This window comes from Hakea prostrata, chromosome 10 (assembly GCF_041222555.1).
Source record: "Hakea prostrata isolate BN-2017 chromosome 10, UWA_Hpros_2, whole genome shotgun sequence".
In the NCBI taxonomy this organism is placed as follows: Eukaryota; Viridiplantae; Streptophyta; class Magnoliopsida; order Proteales; family Proteaceae; genus Hakea; species Hakea prostrata.
Window position 1 is genome coordinate 19857140 of NC_142609.1, and position 10942 is coordinate 19868081.

The window sequence follows — 10942 nt, forward strand, 5'->3', positions numbered from 1 at the left end:
GAGAAGTCCATGATCCATACCCTGAACCCATGGATCTAGATTCTCTTGATGAAGAACCTGCCTTGCTTGGAAGTTCGATCTCTTGAAGGCAAGTGGTGTCTGAGATGTCCGGAATGAAGGTAAGACCTCCCTCAGGTGTTGATTAGGGTTAGGTTGTACTTGGACTTAAACCCCATGAGCAAAGCACCCTTGTATAGCAATATACTAGGGGGCAATTGCTAGTGGCATTTGATTGGACCAAGCGACCGCCTGGTCCTAGTTGCGGGGTTTTGCCCTATTTCCCCCAAACTTCTATAAATATTCTGGTTTGCAATCTAGAGGATTTCTACTTATTTACAGGTAAGGACATACAATCTTATCTTTATGAAATGACTTGAACATGCTACTCTAGTGTCTTTCATTACTATTCTTAATAGTATATACTGTTGTAACTGTATATAACATGTTGATTGTACCATACACTTGATGTTTGCATTATCTTGATATTTACTTCATCAATTATAATTATGGTATGATGATGATGATGATGATGGTTTGTGGATTTGATGGAAAGGGTATTCCATTGGGATATATTGGCTTGAGATATCAGAGGACTGTGGTACGGGACACATGCTCGCTGATGTCTCTAGCACTATCATAACTATTGGATGACATACTTAGGTAGAGTCTAGAGTTGCATGGCTAGGTACCCCACATACTACTACCCTTTCAATAGGGGAATTGAAGCCAGATGACCCGTGACGATGGTGATGTGACTCTATTTCATCCTACAACAGTAACCAGTTTGTGTGGAGACTCAGTGGTCCACTGTTGGTCATACAATGGTAGGGTTGCATATGTTGTGGTTGGGCTCATGGATGTCCAAGGAGCGAACCGGGTGTCATGAGGAGTCATGAGAGCTTTCCGCCCCAACAATATGTGGATGACCATAGGGTTAGGGAGTGGAGTCCAATAGCGGTAGCCAGTCCATGAGGGTTCTCATTCCTAGGTTGCGAAAGATATTGAGCCGAGTTGGTTGGTGCCATAGGGGATGTATCTGGACTTCATGTAGTATGTCACCATTATGAATTGCATTGGATTAGAAACCCCGACATGCACCAGTACTCATGCCAATGGTCGTGGTGAGAGAGTGTTGACTTAACTCCAGCCATGGTTTGAGAGCCAGGTGTGGACTTACCCTTTTACCCAGGATCCCTACAGAGGTAGCTAGTCCTTGCCGGATCAGAGTGACTAGACCTACCCAGAGGAGGGCTGGTGTATATCTTAAAGCATGTCAACTGTTAGAGACTGGCATAGTTAGATCTTAGTGACATTCATACTTTTGCACTTTATACATATCATATATGCATTTTTTATGGTTTGACATATGGATGAGAATTATGTTGTTCTTACTGAGTTCGTCAGAACTCATTCCTTTATTTTCTATTTTATATTAGCCTGTACATATGGAGGATATGCCCCAGAAGATGGATTGGTTTCCCATGAAGGAGCCTTCTCGCATGAAAAGGATGTGGCACCGGCAATGGGAAATGGAGATAGCTAGTGCGGGAGCTCCTACGAGTGCATGGAGTGCTTTTAGCACCCATTGATGGATGGAGGAGACAGGTTGCCAGGCAATTTGCCCATCGTATGTAATAGAATTGGAGAACCCCTTTTCTTGATAAACATGAGAAACATTTTCTAGCTTTAGAGAAAGAAACTAGAAAGAAGATTAGTTAATTCTTTTTGATTGCTTCCGCTGAACTCATATTCTTTTTGATCATTTCTTCTTTCCTTGATTATTTATTGGAGTATTTGGACTCCTGTAATCCTTTTAATTAAACATTGAACTTATTCCTGCTCATGATTATCTTTACTTGCATTTATTATTATTGATGGGTAAGACCGTGGATCCTGTGACGGATCACTCCCATCTGTTGTCGGGCGGGTAACCGAGACCGGCAGGGGGTGTGACATGTATCCTTTTTAGACTCTTCCACCTTCTTTGAAGTCTTCACAACCTACGCATAACTCTCCATAGGCTGCACTGAGATGTATGCCCTAATAAAGAGTTTGAGTCTTTTGAAGAACTTATTTGCTTTCTTCAGATCCACTTTAATTAACTTAGGTCCAAAGAAGAACACTGATGTATGCCCTAATAGAGAGTCTGAGTCTTTTGAAGAACTTCTTTGCTTTCTTTAGATCCACTTTAATTGACTTAGGGCCAAAGAAGAACAACTCTTTGAACTTCTTTTGATATTCTGTAACTGACATCAATCCTCGAACAAGTGCCATAAAATTATGACTCTTTAGCATCTTTCACTGACTCTAGGAAGTAGTTCTTGCAAAAGGCGTATTTGAACACATTCCAGGTAATGTCATTGTTGTGAAGAGCTTCCAATACAAGTCGTGTTGCATTCCACCATGCGTCAACCTTATGCTAAAGCTTTAATTTTGCACATAAAATCTTCTAATCCTTTGTGCATTGTGAATATCTAAAAGCTTTCTCGATCTGCCAAATCCATTTGTTTGGCAATAGAGGGTCCTCTGTCACATCCACCCAGCCAGTACCCTATCTGGCATACCCAAGTGTGTGATCCATATCCCCAAAAATCAGTTCGAAGAAATCAACCTCCCACATTTACAATAATACAATCAAGAACAAGACTAAATCAATGTTTATTTATTATAAAAGAATAAACAAGATAAGATTCAAAGAGGGTTTACAATATAATCAGAGTGCGGAAAATGATACCAATCGAATAAATCAAATGTAGAGTGTAGCGGAAAATCACTCTACAACAGCAACGAAAAAGTAGCTCAAACTAAAAAGAAGATTACAATCGATTCCCAAAAATGGAAAGAAAGAAGTAAACTAAATCTAAACTAATGTATCTTCAAATCTATAAATAATGTATTCCATAAGTAAAAGTTTCAATGTCCCATCGCCGACAAACAAGCACTAGAGTTGGACTAATCTTGATAAGCTCCAACTTCGTAGTGGTAGTCTTCACAGTCGTAGTCACAATAGCCAGTAATTTGGGTACCGTATGAGTCATCCGCTTGGGCTTCATAGTATTGGCCCTCATAGTCATCTGTACCTGTAGATAGATCTAACAAAGTTGTTGAAAAAAGGAGTGAGTTCAAAAGAACTCAGCGAGGTATTTTATTCCACAATAACACATACAACATGATAGCAAAACATACAGGATGCAACATGATATAAAACAAACATGCAAGTATGATTTTAACTCTATGTATGTTGGTCTCTAGTGGCAGACATGCTTTAAGTTATAGCACCATCCTCCTTTGGGTAGGTCTCAAATCACTCTCCCTCAACCATCTCGATATCTTGGGTTCTCCGGTGGTACTTGGGTCTTGCATCCCTCTCGGACATTCCATGGTTGGGGTTTAGGTCACCGCTCTCTCACATCACCATTGGTTTGGGTATTGGTGCATTTCAAGGTTAAACTTAGCCCAATGCAAGTTTTCTACTTAGTTATATCAAGTCAGGGTTAGATACTTCCATTCCTCCACCACTCGCAATCCTTTCCGGTATTTTTCCCACTAGAGTCAGCGTATCCTATGGCTACAACCAACTCAGACTACAAACTCATCAACCCTATCAGTCATCCACAAATAGTAAATGGGAAGCTCTCATGTCCTCTCACGGGTTGGTTACCAGTTTTGAGTGCCCATGAGCCCAAGTCTACTACTGCAACCCTGCCAACGAATAGCCCCCACAATGTGATTCATGTTCTCTCATGGGTTGGTTACCGGTCTTGAGCGCCCACAAATCCCCATTGCTGCCACGGGTTACTTTGTCTCAATTCCCTTCCAAATCGGATCTGATATAACAGGGTAATTCTAGCCAAACACTGCTAGACAAGCCCTAGGTATGTCAACCAATAATCAGGGAAAGAGTTAAGGGGCACCATAGGAAATGTCTCATACCATTTCCACTAATGTCCAAAGACAGAAATGTCAAACGGACATTCCCCATTCCCTAATTATACTTAAGCAATCACATTCCAAATCAGTCATTCATAAGCACAACTGACTAATCAATACATAGGGAAATAACTATTCATACATGATCAAAATAATAATTGAATTACATAAGCAAGTCCTACTGTAGTTACAGTACTTACAACAACAATATAACTATAAGAAAATTATAAGAACAATAGTATGATCATGCAATCCGAATCAAATACAAGTAAATGCATTTTAGGTTATTAGGGAAACAACCGTCCTTACCTTAATTAACTTCAAGAATTCAGGAGAAAAGAATGAGGACGGGTCCAACGTTAGCAAATAAACCCTAAACAAACATAGTCTAAGCATTAGGAACAAATCCTCTAAGATCGGAAGTGAAACGGATCAAAGTAGACCAAACCTGAAGCTACTGACACTATGGGCAGCTCAGCGGGGTCGCTCAAACTGATCGACCCCAGTATCCTGTACGGACAGAAACTCTAATTTTTTATCCGAAACTCAAATTTCGGGAATAAAAACACTCTGAAATTTTAAGGGAAACTCTAGAATAGTAGTCTAAGACTATCTAGCATAGATTAGGTGTTACATCCAGCCAGCCGGTACCCTACCTATAATACCCGGAGGAGTGATCCATAGCCCTGAAGATCAAGTTTAGGAACGATCATATCCACTTAGCACAATAATATAATCAAAAGCAAGAACAAATCATTGTATTACAGTAATTTAATAATAAAAGTCAAGAAAGGATCTCAGAAGGATGACAAAAGAACATCAGAGTGCGAAAAATGATACCAAACAAGTGTAGAGTGAGGCGGAAACTCACTCCACAGTAGTAACGGAAAAGTAGATCAAAAGCAAAAGAAGATTACAACCGGTTCCCAAATAGAAAGGAGAACAAACAACTAAGGCCTCAGCGAATCTATAAAGATCAAAAAGAGAAAGAGACGATGTCCCATCGCTAGTACACAAGTGCAAGAGTCGAACTACTCCTGATAAGTATCAGTCTCGTACTAGTAGTCTTCACCGAGATAGTCACCATAGCTAGTACCTTGAGTACCATAAGAATCATCAACTTATTCTTCATAGTACTAACCATCATAATCAACAGTTGTAGTACCTGCAAGAAAGTCTAACAAAAGATGTTGCAAAAAAAGGAGTGAGTTTAAAAGAACTCAGCAAGACAGTTCAATCCATAATAACATAATAACACATGATAGCAAATCATACCGAATGCAATATGATATGAAACAGACAATGCAGATATGCTTCTAACTCTATGTATGCTGGTCTCTATTGACAGACATGCTTTAAGTCATAGCACCATATTCCCATGGGTAGGGTCCAAAATCACTCTCCCTCAACCATCTCGGTATCTTGGGTTCCAGTTGGCAATGGGTAATGAAACCTTCTCGGACAACCTTGGCTGGGGTTTAGGTCAACACTCTCTCACACCTCCGTTTGGTCTGAGTACTGGCGCATGTCAGGGTTAAGCCTAGCCAAATGCAAGTTTCTATTTAGTTATATCAACTTAGATCCAAATACTTCCATTCCTCCCATCATGGGATCCTTTTCGGTATCCTTCTTCCTAGAGTCAGCGTATCCTTAAGGTAGCCACCAATTCGGACTACGGACTCATCAACCCATTGGTCAGTTACATCAAGTTAACATGAAGTTCCGTGTTCATCTCACGGATCATTTCACCGATTTTGAGTTCCAAGGCCCATGTTCCACTTCTGCAACCGTACCAATGAATGGCCTCTCACGGATATTACGCACCGGTATTGATTGTCCACAATGTAATTCATGTCCTCCTCACGGATATTATGCATCGCTATTAAGTATCCACAAATCCCCATTGCAACCACGGGTTGCTCGGACTCAATTCCCTTCTGATAAGGTTTGATATAACATGGACATCCTAGCCAAACACTTTTAGACATGCCCTAGGTATGTCAACCAGTAATCAGGGAAAGCGCCAAGGGGCACCATAGGAAAGCGTCCCATACCATCTCCACTGTTGTCCATTGACAGAAACGCCAAAAATGCATTCCCCGTTCCCTAATCACAACCTAGGCAATCACATCCCCAATCAGTCATTCACAAGCCCAACTGATATTACAAAACATAAGTAAATAATCATTCATAATTGAAATAGCAATTGAATTATAAGAACAAGTACTACTGTAGTTAAAGAGCTACAACAACAATATAATTATAAGAAACTAAAAACAATAGTAATATGATCATGTAATCTAAATCAAATACAAGTAGACATGTATATTAGGCTATTAGGAATCAACCATCCTTACCTTAAGTAACTTTGTAGAATTCCGTAGAATAATGAGGAAGATGTCCAATACTAACAATTAAACCTAAACAAGCATATAATAATATTTAGGAACAAACCTTAGAAGGTTAGAAGTCAAAAGAGATCGAATCGGACGAAGAAACAAGCTGTTGTTACGGTTGGTAGCTTGGTTGGTCGATTGGGTCAGTAGATCAACTAGTAGACCAATGGGGTATAAAACCCTAATTTGGTCATAACTTCTTCGTTTGAAGTCCGGTTGCACCGAAATTCGAAAGGAAGCTTGTGAAAAATAGCCCTGACCCTAATCCGGAAACTTTGTTATTTGTAGGTCCAGTGACCCGAAGTAAGGCAAGAAGTCATCTTTGGGCCATTTCTGTTGAAGACTTGATGGCTGGATTGGAATCCATGAGTGTTGATGCTAGTGTCCCAATGGTGGAAACTGCAACCGGATGAAGATTGGATTAGTTGATGGTCTTGGAGTGGTCTCTGTATTGATTCTAAGGCATTTCTAACTCCTAGGTATGTCACTCTAGGCGTGTGCAAAACCCCTTGATGTTTGGACTTGATCTGAGCCTTCAATTCCCCTGTTTTGAAGTTCTGTCTTGATTGGTCGACTCATTGGTCGATTGGACCAATCGACCAATCAATCGACCAATTGATTCTGTTTTTGAAATTTGAATCATGTCTCTTCTATTTAAGTTTAATCTCGGGAATACTCCGCCTCCTCTGCCTCCTAAGCCTCTGGAACGAGTTAGAACCCTAATCTAACCCATTCCCTTGCATTATTTGGTGATTTCTCGCAAAGACTTGAAGAATTCTTCATCTTCCTACGGAAAAGGTATGATTTCACTCACTCTCTCTTCTATCTCTGATTTTCTTTCTTTTATTCTTTCTTCATTGAGATCGGAAAGATGATGAACACTCTTGTAATCATCAATTCTCTGATCTCACCATATTCTTTAAGACTCATGATCATCATCATGATCTTAAACCCTGCCTATTGAATTCTTGAAAACCTAACCCTAATCCTTTGAAACCCTAACCTGTGTGATTGTCTGGAGAACTTTTGGTAACCTACCTTGTGAAAGGGAAATCCTTTTTGGGTGGCATTGTGTTAAACTAAAACTTAATCATCTATATTTTTCCTGTTTTGATTTGTCTTTGTTCATCCATATCTCACAATAATTTTCTGAGGGAACCAAAAAGGGTGAAACCCTAATTTTCTTGGATCAAACCCAGGAACCCCCTTGTTGATCATGTTAACCCAATTATTATGTTTTCTTTACTAGATCTGAATTCTTTCATATCCTAGTTCATTATCTTTAATTTTTCTATTTTCCCCTCCTAACCTATGTTCAACCTAATTAGGTTAACCTCATGATTTCTAGGTTGTAACTTGAGAACTTGTTTTGATCTATGATTGATGTCCTCTATACCCTAGAATACTACCATGATAATTCCCCTCTGATTTGTACCCTTTTGAACCATCGAATTCGGTTCTGGATTCTCAAAATTCGGATTCTTGCGGGCCATTGTCTGCATTGGTCGACTGGTCCAGCAGACCAATCAATCGACCAATGAGTAGAACCTCAATCTTGGTCTGTTTCGATTGATTTATGATCTTTTCCTTTATGCATCTTTCCTAACATGTTGTGTGCACTTGTTTAGGACTGTCTTCTCAGGTTTAGTCAAGATCATACTTGATTCTTTAAGATTCCATCCAAGTTAGAAGGTAAGGACAATTAATTCCTTAACTGCATAGATTACTTGTTCTCTGGTTTCTACTTATGAAACTATGAGATTACCTACTGTTATTGTATTTTAATTCTGATCTCCTACTGTGGGAGCGTGCACTTGTTTATATCATCTTTTTCATTATTTATGTTATATGAATTACTTATTACTTCGCTATCTGATGTTGCTTTTACATTCTCTTTTATATGATGAACTCTACGGTTGTGTATGTCATGGCTGATCGAGAATGTGTTTGATTAAGTTTGGTTTGGGATTGGGAGGTGTCCTTTTGACACTTCTGTCCTTGGACATTATAGGAAATAGTATGGGATGTTTCCGGGGTTGCCCATCGACACTTTCCCGAATCAATGGTTGTCATACCTAGGGATGTCTAGCAGTGTTTGGCTAGGATACACCCCTGTTATATCAAACCCGATTTGGAAGGGTATTGAGACCAAACGACCCGTGGTAGCAATGGGGATTCACGGGCGCTCAAGACCGGTGAGTTATATCCGTGAGAGGACGGGAATCAAATTGTGGGGACCATTTATTGGAGGGTTGCATATGGCTAGACTTGGGCTCATGGGCGCTCGAGACCGGTGAGTTATATCCGTGAGGGGACATGAGAGCTTCCTGTTTACCATATGTGGATAACCAATAGGGTTGATGAGTCCGGTGAGTAATATCTGTGACTCTAGTGTGAAGGATACTGGAAAGGATCCCGAGAGGGGAGGAATGGAAGTATCTGGAACTGACTTGATGTAACTGACTAGATGACTTGCATTGGGCTAGGCTTTTCCCTGACATGCGCCGGTACTTATGCCAAATGGTTGTGAGAGAGTGTGTTGACTTAACCCCCTACCATGGTTTGTCTGAGAGGGATGCCTGGACCCACTACCTACAGGAGCCGTATGCGTGACTTACCCAAAGAAGTACGGTGTTATGACTTAAAGCATGTACATCGAGACCCGACATACATAGAGTTAGATGCATGCATACTTTATCCGTTTCATCTTGCATTGCATCATGTTATGTTTTGCCACATGTTATCTATGATGTTATGGATTAACTACCTTCTTGAGTTTCTTGAAACTCATTCCTTTCGCGTATATTCTTTGTTTAGATTATCCTGCAGTCGATTATTATGACGAGCGCGGTCCGTGAAGTGCAAGCCGATGAAGCGTATTACACACAAGGTGCTGGCGACGATCAAGATTACTCTGATGATCCCCCGGCGGATCAAGCTGCGTACTACTTTTGAAATCAACATAGAGTTAGAACGGATTCATTGGATTGACAAAGTCCATACTTATGAAGATGTTATCTTTAAACTTGAAGACGCTTGATCTTAGTTTATTTCTTAGTACATTTGTTTCAGTTGTAATTCCTTTTGATTTTCATACTACGTTCCGCTATTTTTGGTGAAGTGAGTTTCCGCATCACTTTACTCCTTTTTGATATCATTAGATATCTGGTATCTTTCCGCACTCTGATTATACTGACTATTCATTTTTGTTTTGAACCTTGTTTATAATATTAAACTTGATTTATTTCCTGTTTATGATTATGTTATTGTATATGTGGGAGGATGATTTCCTCGATACTTGATCTTCGGGGCTGTGGATCACACTCTCGGGTATGCCGGTTATGGTATTGGCTGGGAGGATGTGACAAAGCTTCCTAGAATATATTAAGACTATCTAAGAAGGTCAAAGCATCAAATCATGGTCAAAAGATAGGATCTTGATTGAGCCATAACATTAGGGTTTCATCATATATAGTCCATGGCTCTCAAGGAAAGGCTAGGGATAATAAAGATTCACCCTAGGGAAAGAAGAGTAGAAATACATAATCAAGAAAGGTGTTGGGGAGGACCCAATGAATTAAAAGTGAGTTTGGTTCCCCAATTTGGATACCTCTCATGAGAGTTACCCAAAATCATCTCTCAAAGTAACCCAAGGTAGGTTCACAAGGGGTAAGGAAACATAAAATTAGTATTTCAAAATCAAGAATAGCATTGGGTAGGATCCATCAAATTAACAAAAATATTATTTTTAACCAATTTGGTTACCCTCTCATGAGGGTTACCCAAGGGTTTCCTCCCAAAATCACCCTACTTTTGGTTTCCCATGGTAAAAGGAAAATTAGGGATCAACCCCTCAATCATGAGGATCCAAGGAAAGGTTGTAGCACGGGTGTGGGACCTTTCCCACAATCACCAACTTGTTAGAAAAAAACAATAATGAGGGAGTATTCAAGAACTCAGGTAAAATCAAGAAATAACAACATCACCATATGGTTTCAAGAATATAGAGTGAATGGGGGATTCACTCTAGGAAAGAAAGAATATTATTTCAAAATCAAGAAAGGTATTGGGTAGGGTCTAACAATGAGAGAAAACAAGGTTTCACATAAAGTCAAAGGAAACAAAGTCTAATCATACAATTAGGGTTTTACCAACTAGAATCCGTGTATCCCACAGAAAGACTAGGGAGAATAAAGATTCACTTAGGTAAAGAGAAGCTTAGAATTTACAATCTAGAAAGTATTGGAAAGGATCCAACAATTTAAAAGAGGATTAGGGTTTCCCAATTTGGTTACCTCTCATGAGGGTTACCCAAAATTAACTCTCAAAAATAACCCAATGTAGGTTCACGGAGGACAAGGGAAAAAGGGGATCGTCATAACGATCATGGGAATAGAAGGAAAGGTTGTAGCACTTATGTGAGACCTTTCCCACAATCACCAAGATTAGTAGAAACAAAGAGGGAGTAATCAAAGTCTCAGGTAAGATCAATTTCAAGAATCATCGCCATACGGCTTCAAGAACATAGAGTGAATTGGGGGATTCACTCTAGGACTAAGAGAATCAAAGAAGAGGCCATTACAGTAGTGTAATACCTTTCTCATAATCAAGAGATC